Source organism: Pan paniscus, chromosome 3 (genome assembly GCF_029289425.2).
Source record: "Pan paniscus chromosome 3, NHGRI_mPanPan1-v2.0_pri, whole genome shotgun sequence".
In the NCBI taxonomy this organism is placed as follows: domain Eukaryota; kingdom Metazoa; phylum Chordata; class Mammalia; order Primates; family Hominidae; genus Pan; species Pan paniscus.
The window spans coordinates 167968096-167977444 of NC_073252.2; the positions used below are offsets into that span (position 1 = coordinate 167968096).

Genomic DNA, 9349 nt, shown 5'->3' on the forward strand with positions numbered 1-9349 from the left:
TAAGAAAATACCTTCACTTGGGGTGAGGAAGGGTAGGCGGGAGCATGCTACACTGGGTCTAGTGGTATGGGGAACCAAGTATGGAGGCTTTCGGTGTCTTCAGGTCTGAGAGGGTCATGGTGTCTTATTGGCTCAGGTAGCTGGGGTTCATAACGTTGGGAACTACAAAGTTCTTGATGGCAAATTGGTGCCGGTTGGCCATGGCTATGAGGGTTGTTAGGATCCTCAGTGGTGCCTCTTCGTCCAGCAGCAAGGGGCCATGGCAGACAACAGTGGGGGCTGGGGCTGACAGTGTGCATACACTCTGCTGTGGGAGCTGGCTACAGGCCCATGCAGGGCCAGTTGCAGGCACATGCATAGTGGTAAGGGCCAGGGCTAGGTGCAGGAGCTGGAGCTTTCTCTGGGTCCACATATGACACCGGGGGCCAACAGTGTGTGTGCATATGGCTATGGAAGTCAGAGCTAGCAGTGTGTATATATGATTGTAAGAGAAAGCAGCAGGTTGGTGATAGGGGCCAGGCCATCTGTGAGTGTCTGCACAGCTGCAGGGCCTGAGCTGGTGGCATGCTGGCACATGGCTGCAGGACCAGAAGCAAGCTCAGTGATGAGGGTGAGGACTGGTAGGCAAGAATGGTTGTGTGCTTATATGCAGCTGTTGGGGCTGAGGCCAGCTGCAAGCATGTGTGCAGATGCAGTGGCCAACTATAGGCATGTGTGTGTCAGTAAGGGTGGGTGACAGGGGTCACACAGTTTTATGCATATACACAGCTGCAGGGACTGGAGCTGGAGACATGTAGATGCATGACTGTAGGGACCAGCTTCCTAGCTCTAGCATGCCTCCAGCCATATCACAAGCAACATGTTGGAGGTTTGTTTCCAAGTTCAGGGTATGCTGCTTATGCATACTCACTAGTAGGGGCTGTGACTGGTGGCATGCACAAGCCCAAAGGTAGGGGTCATTTGTGGACATGAACAGAATGATGGGTTTGGGGACTGTGGTGGAGTCCTGGAGATTATTTGTGAGCATGTATATGGTGTATGTGTTAGATCCTTGGACTGGGAAGCCCATGTCAGCAGTAGCTGGGGCAGCTTCAGTGTTGGGAAGGAGGAAGACAGAAGGGGATTGTATCTCAGGAACCTGTACACTGCAAAATATTCTTAGTTCTTGGTGGAAAAAGTTGAAAGGGGTCCGCTGTGGCTGTGCTGGCTGTTGGTTTTCTCACTGGTGAAAGTTGCTGGTGTTCCTTGTTAAGCAAGCTTCCAGGGTCTGCAACAGTAAACGCTGTGGGGTCCTTGGTGATAAAAACTACAGGAAGTACACAGCAGCCATGACAGCAGTTGAGATCCTCAGCAAAGAAAGCTGCTTGAGTCCTGTGCAGAGGAGTCCACTGGGAACTGTGGTGACTCACATTGTGTGGGTGACACTAATAACCCCCTTTTCCTTCTTTGTTTCTAGCTGTCTCCAGACATCTTTGCTATGCCAGTCTTCCTAGTAATCTGGGAGGGGTAAAAATAAAGCTTTTTTTTTTTTTTTTTTTTGAGATAGGGTCTCACTCTGCCATGTCATATAGGCCTAAGTACAGTGGGGCAATCATAGCTCACTGCAACTTTGACCTCCTGGATTCAAGTGATCTTCCCACCTCTGCTTCCCAAGTAGATACAACTACAAGTGTGTGCCATCATACTCAGCTAATTTTTTAATTTTTTGTAGGGGTCTCATTATATTGGCCAGGCTGGTCTTGAACTCCTGGTCTCAAGTGATTCTTCCACCCTGGCCTCCCAAAGTGCTGAGATTACAAGTGTCAGGCACCATGCCTGGCCTAAAGCTGGTCACTTGAAGTGTTTCAAAAGGCTGAATGAACTGGTTGTTCACCCACTCTTCTTTTCTCTGAGAAGGGGACTTGTGAACCAGAGAATTCTTTCTCCATACTTAGCAATGCTGACATGGGAGAGGGGGAGATGCAGGTAAAATAAAACTATTTTAATTATGCTTTTGTGTGGTTATTCTCAGGTTTCTCTTCTCTCACTGTATAGCTGTCGCTTCTCAAATGGACTCCTGAATTTTTTTCAGTTATTTTTGTTAGCATAGTGGTACAGTATTTGTTCTTTGTTGGGGGGTCCAAGGCTGGGATCTCCTAATTCACTATCTCATTGACATTTCTAAAAGTTCTTTTTGTTTTTTTTTCAGTTGCAAGATTTAATAGAGTGAAAACAGAACTCCCATAAAATGGGAGGGAACCCAAAGGGGGTTGCCGCTCCCTGCTCAAATGCCTAGGTTTATATCTTGATCATTGTCCCTCCCGCTGTGCTCTCAGGCGATATAGGATTTGACTATTTCTTTACCTCATGATTTAGCCTAATTTGTATTTTAGTGAGCCCTCTTTACTACCCGATTGGTTGGGTGTGAGCTGAGTTTTACAAGGTGGGTGTGGTCACCTTTCCCAGCTAGGCTTAGGAATTCTTAGTCAGCCTAGGAAATCCAGCTAGTCCTGTCTCTCAGTTCCCCCTCTCAACAGAAAAACCCAAGAGCTGTTGGGGAGGTTGGCTGATGACTGCTCTTAACTGCTTGCTGCTGAATTGGGGCATAGTAGGGGTTGTGCAGTTGAGATTTCCTCGAGAGGAGTGCCTTCAATGTCATTAACATTGGAGCATAGGCTAGCAGGCTGGTCCAGGGGTCCGCAGTAGATCTTAATCGTGGACTGCATCTGGGGGTCCATTTGAAGAACGATTTTTAGTTTTACAGCTTCGATTCTGGAAAAGACAAACTTAACAAGGAGGTTAAAGATACAGGGATTGAAATGTATGGCCTGAAGTGCAGGGGCATGTGGCTGTGGGCAGTGAAAGTGGGGGTTCCTTTAGAAAAACTCCTATACGATGGGGCATCAATATTTCTGGGAAGCCGCATTCTCCATAGAAGATCTTGGTAAGGGGAGCTACTGGTAGTACAGCAGCATGGAGGAGGTGCAGTGAGAGTGAAAGTTTTGGTGAAGGGTTTTAAGTAATTTCCATTGGTTAGCTGCAGGCAAAAGTATTTTTCATTCTTCTGTGGCTAGCCATCCTGAGGGGAGGAAACTATGTCCTTGTGAGTTTCCCCATTCTATTTCTTCTGCTGAGTACTGGGGCTTGGTTTCCCGGAGGGGATTACCCCATACTAGGGGTCCTTCTGTAAGTTTTTCTAATGGAGGGTCCCACCTTGTGGCTCTTTTGGCTTCAATATCCACTTGGCGTTTTCCTTCTATTTTCTTTCCTTTCCTTTCTGATGACCCCAGCAGTGTAAGACTGCCACCTCTTTAGGTTTCTGTACAGCCAAGAATAGTCTCCTAATGGCCTCCTGATGTTTGGTAGGTGTTCTCTCGGAAGTTAGGAATTCCCTTTCTCTCCATATTGCTGCGTGGACATGGAGGACTAGGTAAGCATACTTAGAGTCTGTATACATATTTACCCTTTTTTCTTCTCCTAATTCTAGTGCCCGAGTGAGGGCTATTCTGCCAACTGAGCATTAGTTCCTGGAGTAAGGGGATTACTTTCAAGTATTCCATTATTACTGACCACTGCATACCCTGCTTTTTGAAGTCCCTTTTCTACAAAGAAACTTCCATTAGTATACAAGTTGAGGTAGGGATCAGTCAAGGGAACCTCTAGAAGGTCCCCTCAATGGCGTAGGTTTGAGCAATCACCTGTTGACACTTATGTTCTGTCTTTATTGTTTGGAAGAAATGTGGCTGGGTTAAGAGTTGCACAAGTGTGCAGTCGCAGCACAGGCCCTTTAAGTAATAGAGCCTGATATTTAAGCAAATGGTTGTCTGACAGCCACAAGTCTCCTTTAGCAGTGAGTATTCCATTTACATCATGAGATGTCCACACAGTAAGATCTCTTCCCTGTATTATTTTAACTGCTTCAGATACTAAGACTGCTACTGCCGCCACTAGCCATAAACAATGAGGCCAACCCTTTGCCACTACATCAATTTCCTTACTTCGGTATGCCATGGGTTGCAAGCTGGTTCCTCGAACCTGTGTAAGGACTCCTAGAGCTATTTCTGTTTTGTCTGTGACGTATAAAGAAAAGTCTTGCCCCGTTGTCAAGCTTAAAACTGGGGCTTGGGTTAGGGCCTTCTTTAGGGCCTGGAAAGCCACTTCTGCTTCAGGTGTCGATCTTACTAAATGGGTATTGGCTTTCTGAGTTTCCTTAATTAGTGTATATAATGGCCTGGCTATTTCGCTGTACCTGGGAATCCATATATGGCAGAAGCCTGTTATGCCAAGGAACCCTCTTAGTTGCTTTAGGGTTTTGGGATGAGGATAAGCCAGTATAGGCTGGACACATTCCTTACTGAGGGCTCTGGTGCCTTTGGATAATTTTAGCCCTAAGTATTTAACCTGCTGTGAGCAGAGCTGAGCCTTTGGTTTGGAAACCTTGTAGCCACAGGTGGCGAGGAAATTTAAGAGCGCTTGGGTGGCTTGATGGCACAAGGTTTCTGAACGGGTGGCTAAAAATAAATCATCCATGTACCGAAGGACAAGAGTGTCCAGATATGAGAACTGGCTCAAGTCTTGGACTAATGCCTGGCCAAGTAGATGGGGGCTATCCCTGAACCCTTGGGGTAAAACAGTCCAGGTGAGTTGAGACATTGGGTTCAAAGGATCTTCAAAGGCAAACAAGAATTGAGAGTCAGGATGTACGGGGATGCTGAAAAAGGCATCCTTAAGGTCCAGGACTGTAAACTTCTCTGCTTCCTCTGGTATTTGGGGAAGCAGAGTATAAAGGTTAGGTACAGCTGGGAATGGAGGGACGATGGCCTCATTGATAATCCTGAGATCGTGTACTAACCTCCACTGTCCATTGGGTTTCTGTACTCCTAAAATTGGAGTATTGCAAGGGCTACTGCATGGTTTTACTAGGCCTTGGGCTTTTAGGTCCTTAACAATCTTTTGGAGTCCTTGTTGGGCCTCGGCTCTAAGGGGGTACTGCCTTTGGTAGGGAAAGGAGGCAGAATCCTTTAGTTTAACTTGAACAGGATGGGCATTCTTTGCTCATCCATATTGTCCTTCTGTTGTCCAGACTTCAGGATTAATTCCTTCCTCAAGCAGGGGACAACAAACAGTTGTTGCTTCTCCTATGTTCAGGTGTATAATGGCCCCTGCTTTTGCTAGAATGTGTCTCCCTAACAAGGGATTGGGGCTTTCAGGCATAATTAGAAAAGCATGTGAAAAGAGTAAAGTTCTGCAGTCACAACTTAGTGGCTGGGAGAAGTATCTAGTGACTGGCTGTCCTAGGATCCCTTGGATAGTGACAGATTGGGAGGACAGTTGTCCGGGACAGGAGAGTAAGACTGAGAAGGCTGAGCCAGTGTCTAGGAGACAGTTAACCTCCTGGTCCTCAATGGTCAAGCATACCTGGGTCTCTGTGAGGGTGATGGCATGGGCTGGCACTTGCACTGGGCACCCTCAGTCCTACTGCTGGATCATCTGGTTAGTGGCTTCTGACTCAGAGGAACTTCATCCCCTGGGGAAGTGGGCCTCCAACTGATTCCCTTGACATAAGGGGCATGGACGAGACGGTGGCTTATTGCTATTCGAACAATCTTTTTTAAAGTGTCCTTGTAGACTGTACTAGAAGCAAGCCCTTAAGCATTCGATTTGCTCAGGCTTTCCATGTTCCAGAGCCTCCAAAGTCTGCTTGCCTGAGGGCCATGACTAAAGCAGTGGCCTTTTTCTTATCTCGTTTGTCCTGTTCCACCTGCTCCTCCTGATCTCTATTATAAAAAACTGAGGTTGCCAAGTTCAATAGGGTTTTTAAGTTTTGCTCCAGGCCTAAGGCGGACTTTTGAAGTTTTTTTAAATGTCTGCAGCTGACTGAGTGATAAACTTATCCTTTAAAATTAGTTGGCCTTCAATAGAGTCAGGTGACAGAGAGGTATGCTTCCTTAATGCCTCCCTTAGCCTGTCCAGAAAGGCAGTGGGATTTTCTTCCTTTCCCTGTGTTATAGTGGACATCATTGAATAACTCAGAGGCTTCTTCCTAGTTTTTGTTAGTCCTTCTAGCACGCAAGTTAGCAAATGTCTGCAGCACCAATCTCCATGTTCTGATTCTGCATTCCAATGAGGGTTTACACTGGGAACTGCCTGCTGGCCTGTGGGGAATTGTTCTCTTTCCTCTGTTGTCATCCTATCATTGACCTGACTGAGATACCAGAGATTGCCAAACTCTCGGGCTGCAGTTATGGTGGCACTTCTCTCATTTGGGGTTAGTGTCTGATCTAGCAGTAACATTATATCTCTCCATGTCAGATTCAAGGATTGTCCTAACTCTTGTAAAACATCAATATAGCCATCAGGGTTGTTTGAGAATTTACCTAGGTCTATTTTAATTTGCTTTAAGTCTGACAGGGAAAAAGGTACATGCACTCTGACTGGGCTGAATTCTCCAGAATACATCTTAGGGGCATTTTTGCCACAGGGAGAATGTTTCCCATCTGAGAAAAAAAAAACATAGGGATGCCAGCACCCCTAGTCATTTTCCAATGAGCATTAGTCCTAGAGCATCCTCTATGGTCCTAATGCTTATTTCTTTCCAGGGTGCATAACCACCCATGGACCTTTGCTTATTGGATTACTTACACTCACTGATGTAGCAGTCCCGCACATGTTTTCCCGCCTTTCTGAACCACAAAGAAAGGGGTCTAGGCTGCTGGATTCTAGTGGTCCTTTACCAGCTTGCCCAACATTGCCTTTGCACTCAGGGGTGAGTTCTAGAGCTGGGCTGTGTTCCTGAGTATTTCATAACAACCCAGCTGCCCTATCAATATGCATTCCCATAAACAACAGTTCTTATGCAAATTTGTTTCAGAGAGGGTGTAGTAAGGATTTTGAGTAAGGATTGAGTAAGGATTGAGATAGAGTTTTTTGATTCTGTAAGTACTTTAAGGCTTGGCTGAGTGCAAACAGCTTGCACATTTGAGCAGACCAATTATTAGGCAATTTTCCTAACTCTGTTTCCACAAGAGTCTCCCTATCAATTACTGAATACTCATTGTGGTTTTTTTTCTCAATCACTGGGAGGAGCCATGTATCTTCCTGTCCTGAAGGGAGTTCCTCTTAGGTCTGGTGGTACCTTTGTATGGTAATTAAGATTTAAATCCCCTGTTAGGAAATCTGCTAGGTTAAGGGATTTTTCAGTGGTTAATGTAAAATCACCTTTTTCTAACAGAATAGCCCCATACTTTAAGATTTTTGAGTTAGTAAGCTACCTTTTTGCTTTTTTGACTTAGAATAATTTTGAACTGGTGAGGTGTGCTCACAATGAGGTTTCCTCTAAAAGTTACTTTTCTACTTTCTTCCTTTAGCAAAGCAGTTGCCACTACAGATTGAATGCATTTGGGCCATCTGCAGGTTCCTGGGTTAAGGATTTTTGATAGGAAGGCTACTGGTTGTCAGTGGTTTCAGTGTTTTCAGGCTATGCCATTGTTTACATGACAAGGTAGTATTGGAGTGTTACAGGGTCATGGAGATGACCTTCAATTATCAATTATAGGTTTTAAATTTACCCTGGCTTTTAAAGGAATAGGGCACACTGTTTTTTCTTTACTACTCTATCTCTTTTTCTCTCTCTCCTTCTCTTTTCTCTCTATGTCTCTCTCTCTCTCTCTCTATCTCTTCTCTCCTTGACTTACTCAATTCACTTTCATCCTGATCTATTATGTTGTCATAGACCCATTTCCAGTTGTTAAAGTACTGGGCCATCAGTTCTAAGGCCCTGGCCAAGGAGCCAAGGCTTGGAGATTGTATTGCTGAGGGGTAAGCTGGGTAGAAATCAGGGGAGGAGAGCATCTTACACAATGGGAGAGCAATCCTCCTAGCCATTTACAAACTTGGGGCCCTGGCAAGGGTGGTGGGGAACAGGTCTCATATAACTGCCCATGTCGAGAGCTGCATGCCTAAATTGGGAGAGACACCAGGGACAAGATTCCCTGGGTTCATAGCCTAGATGCCTAGGGACAGAGCATAGAGCTTCTTTAGATCCCTTTGGAGATACAACTTGCTCTAATACTTAGGAGAGGAAATGAAAGTCTGAACCATTAGTACCTAGGAGGCAGGGATCAGAGGAAGTAGATTCAGAGGTAAGGAGAATTTTGGGGCTACACTTTCAAAAAAGTCATGGTTGGGGCCCAGGAGGTATGGGTCAGAAGGAAAGGGGTGCATGCATGGGCGACTGTTGAGTAGAGACTTCTGGCTGCGCCATGATCTCAACCAGCTAATGGGAGGAGTTCGGGATGACAGCTTTCTGCCTCTAGTCGGCCCTCAGCTTCCCCAGGAAAATTGAAAGTGGAAGCTGGTTCCAGGCAGACCAACGCTCCCAACCCAGAAGGGTTGGGGGTTGTTAGAAAGCCCTTTCCCAGAGAGCCTCACACCTGGGTCTTAAGTCTGGTGGCCACACTAATTGTTTTTAACTAGCTGACAGGTGCCTGTATTTTCCTCCAATTCTGAGGAAGGATAGGACAGAATAGCAAATGAAAGTGGTCCCGTATTACCCATCACTTTGGAAGTCCCTTCGTGGTCATCAAAATGTTACCAGGGGGGTGGTCCTTGTTCTTAGAGCTCCCAAGATGGTGGTGGGCCACTTCCAAGATGGCGGCAAGCCTCTTGTTCTCTGACCTGGAGTTCTTGGCCTCATGGATTCCAAGGAATGGAATTTTGGGCCATGCGGTGAGTGTTATAGCTCTATTAGAAGCCGTGGGTCACAGAAGAGATCCATGGAACATAGTGACTAGTATTCAGCTCGATTAGGATGAACTGATTAGGATGAACCAGGGCACTTAGCCATGCAGGAACAATGATGAACCTTTAGCCTGAATGGGAGTGGCAATGGGTGCCTCACTGGATCAGGAGCACAGCGGACACCCTGCCACATCTGGAGGGTGGAAGTCAGTGGTGGGTCTGCAACAGCGGCAAACAGCAGTGGTGGATGGTGAGCAAAAGCTTGAGCTGTAACAAACACAGGCCAGAAGAGTGTGCAGTTGCAAGGTTTAATAGAGTGAAAACAGAGCTCCCATAAAATGGGAGGGGACCCAAAGTGGGTTGCCTGACATTTCTAAAAGTTCTTGTTCCAACACAATAGGTGGCAAACTGCAGCTGCCTGTTTCTGTAAATTTGTTTTATTGGAACAGAGCCACACCCATATGTTGATATTGTCAGTAGTGACTTTCATGCTACCCTGGCAATTTAGTAGTTGTGACTATACTGTCTGGAAAGCCAAAGATAGTTACTGTCTGGACCTTTAAGAAAAATTTTTCTGATCCCTATTGGAAGTACTCAGACTTCACCTATGTTTACTTACCTGGACTCTTCT

General features: G+C 45.9%; 1 pseudogene; it reads right to left on the reverse strand.

The window, feature by feature from the left end:
- Window positions 1-5814: 5814 nt before the first annotated feature.
- LOC129397708 (uncharacterized) lies at window positions 5815-6534 on the reverse strand (annotated as a pseudogene).
- Window positions 6535-9349: the final 2815 nt, after the last annotated feature.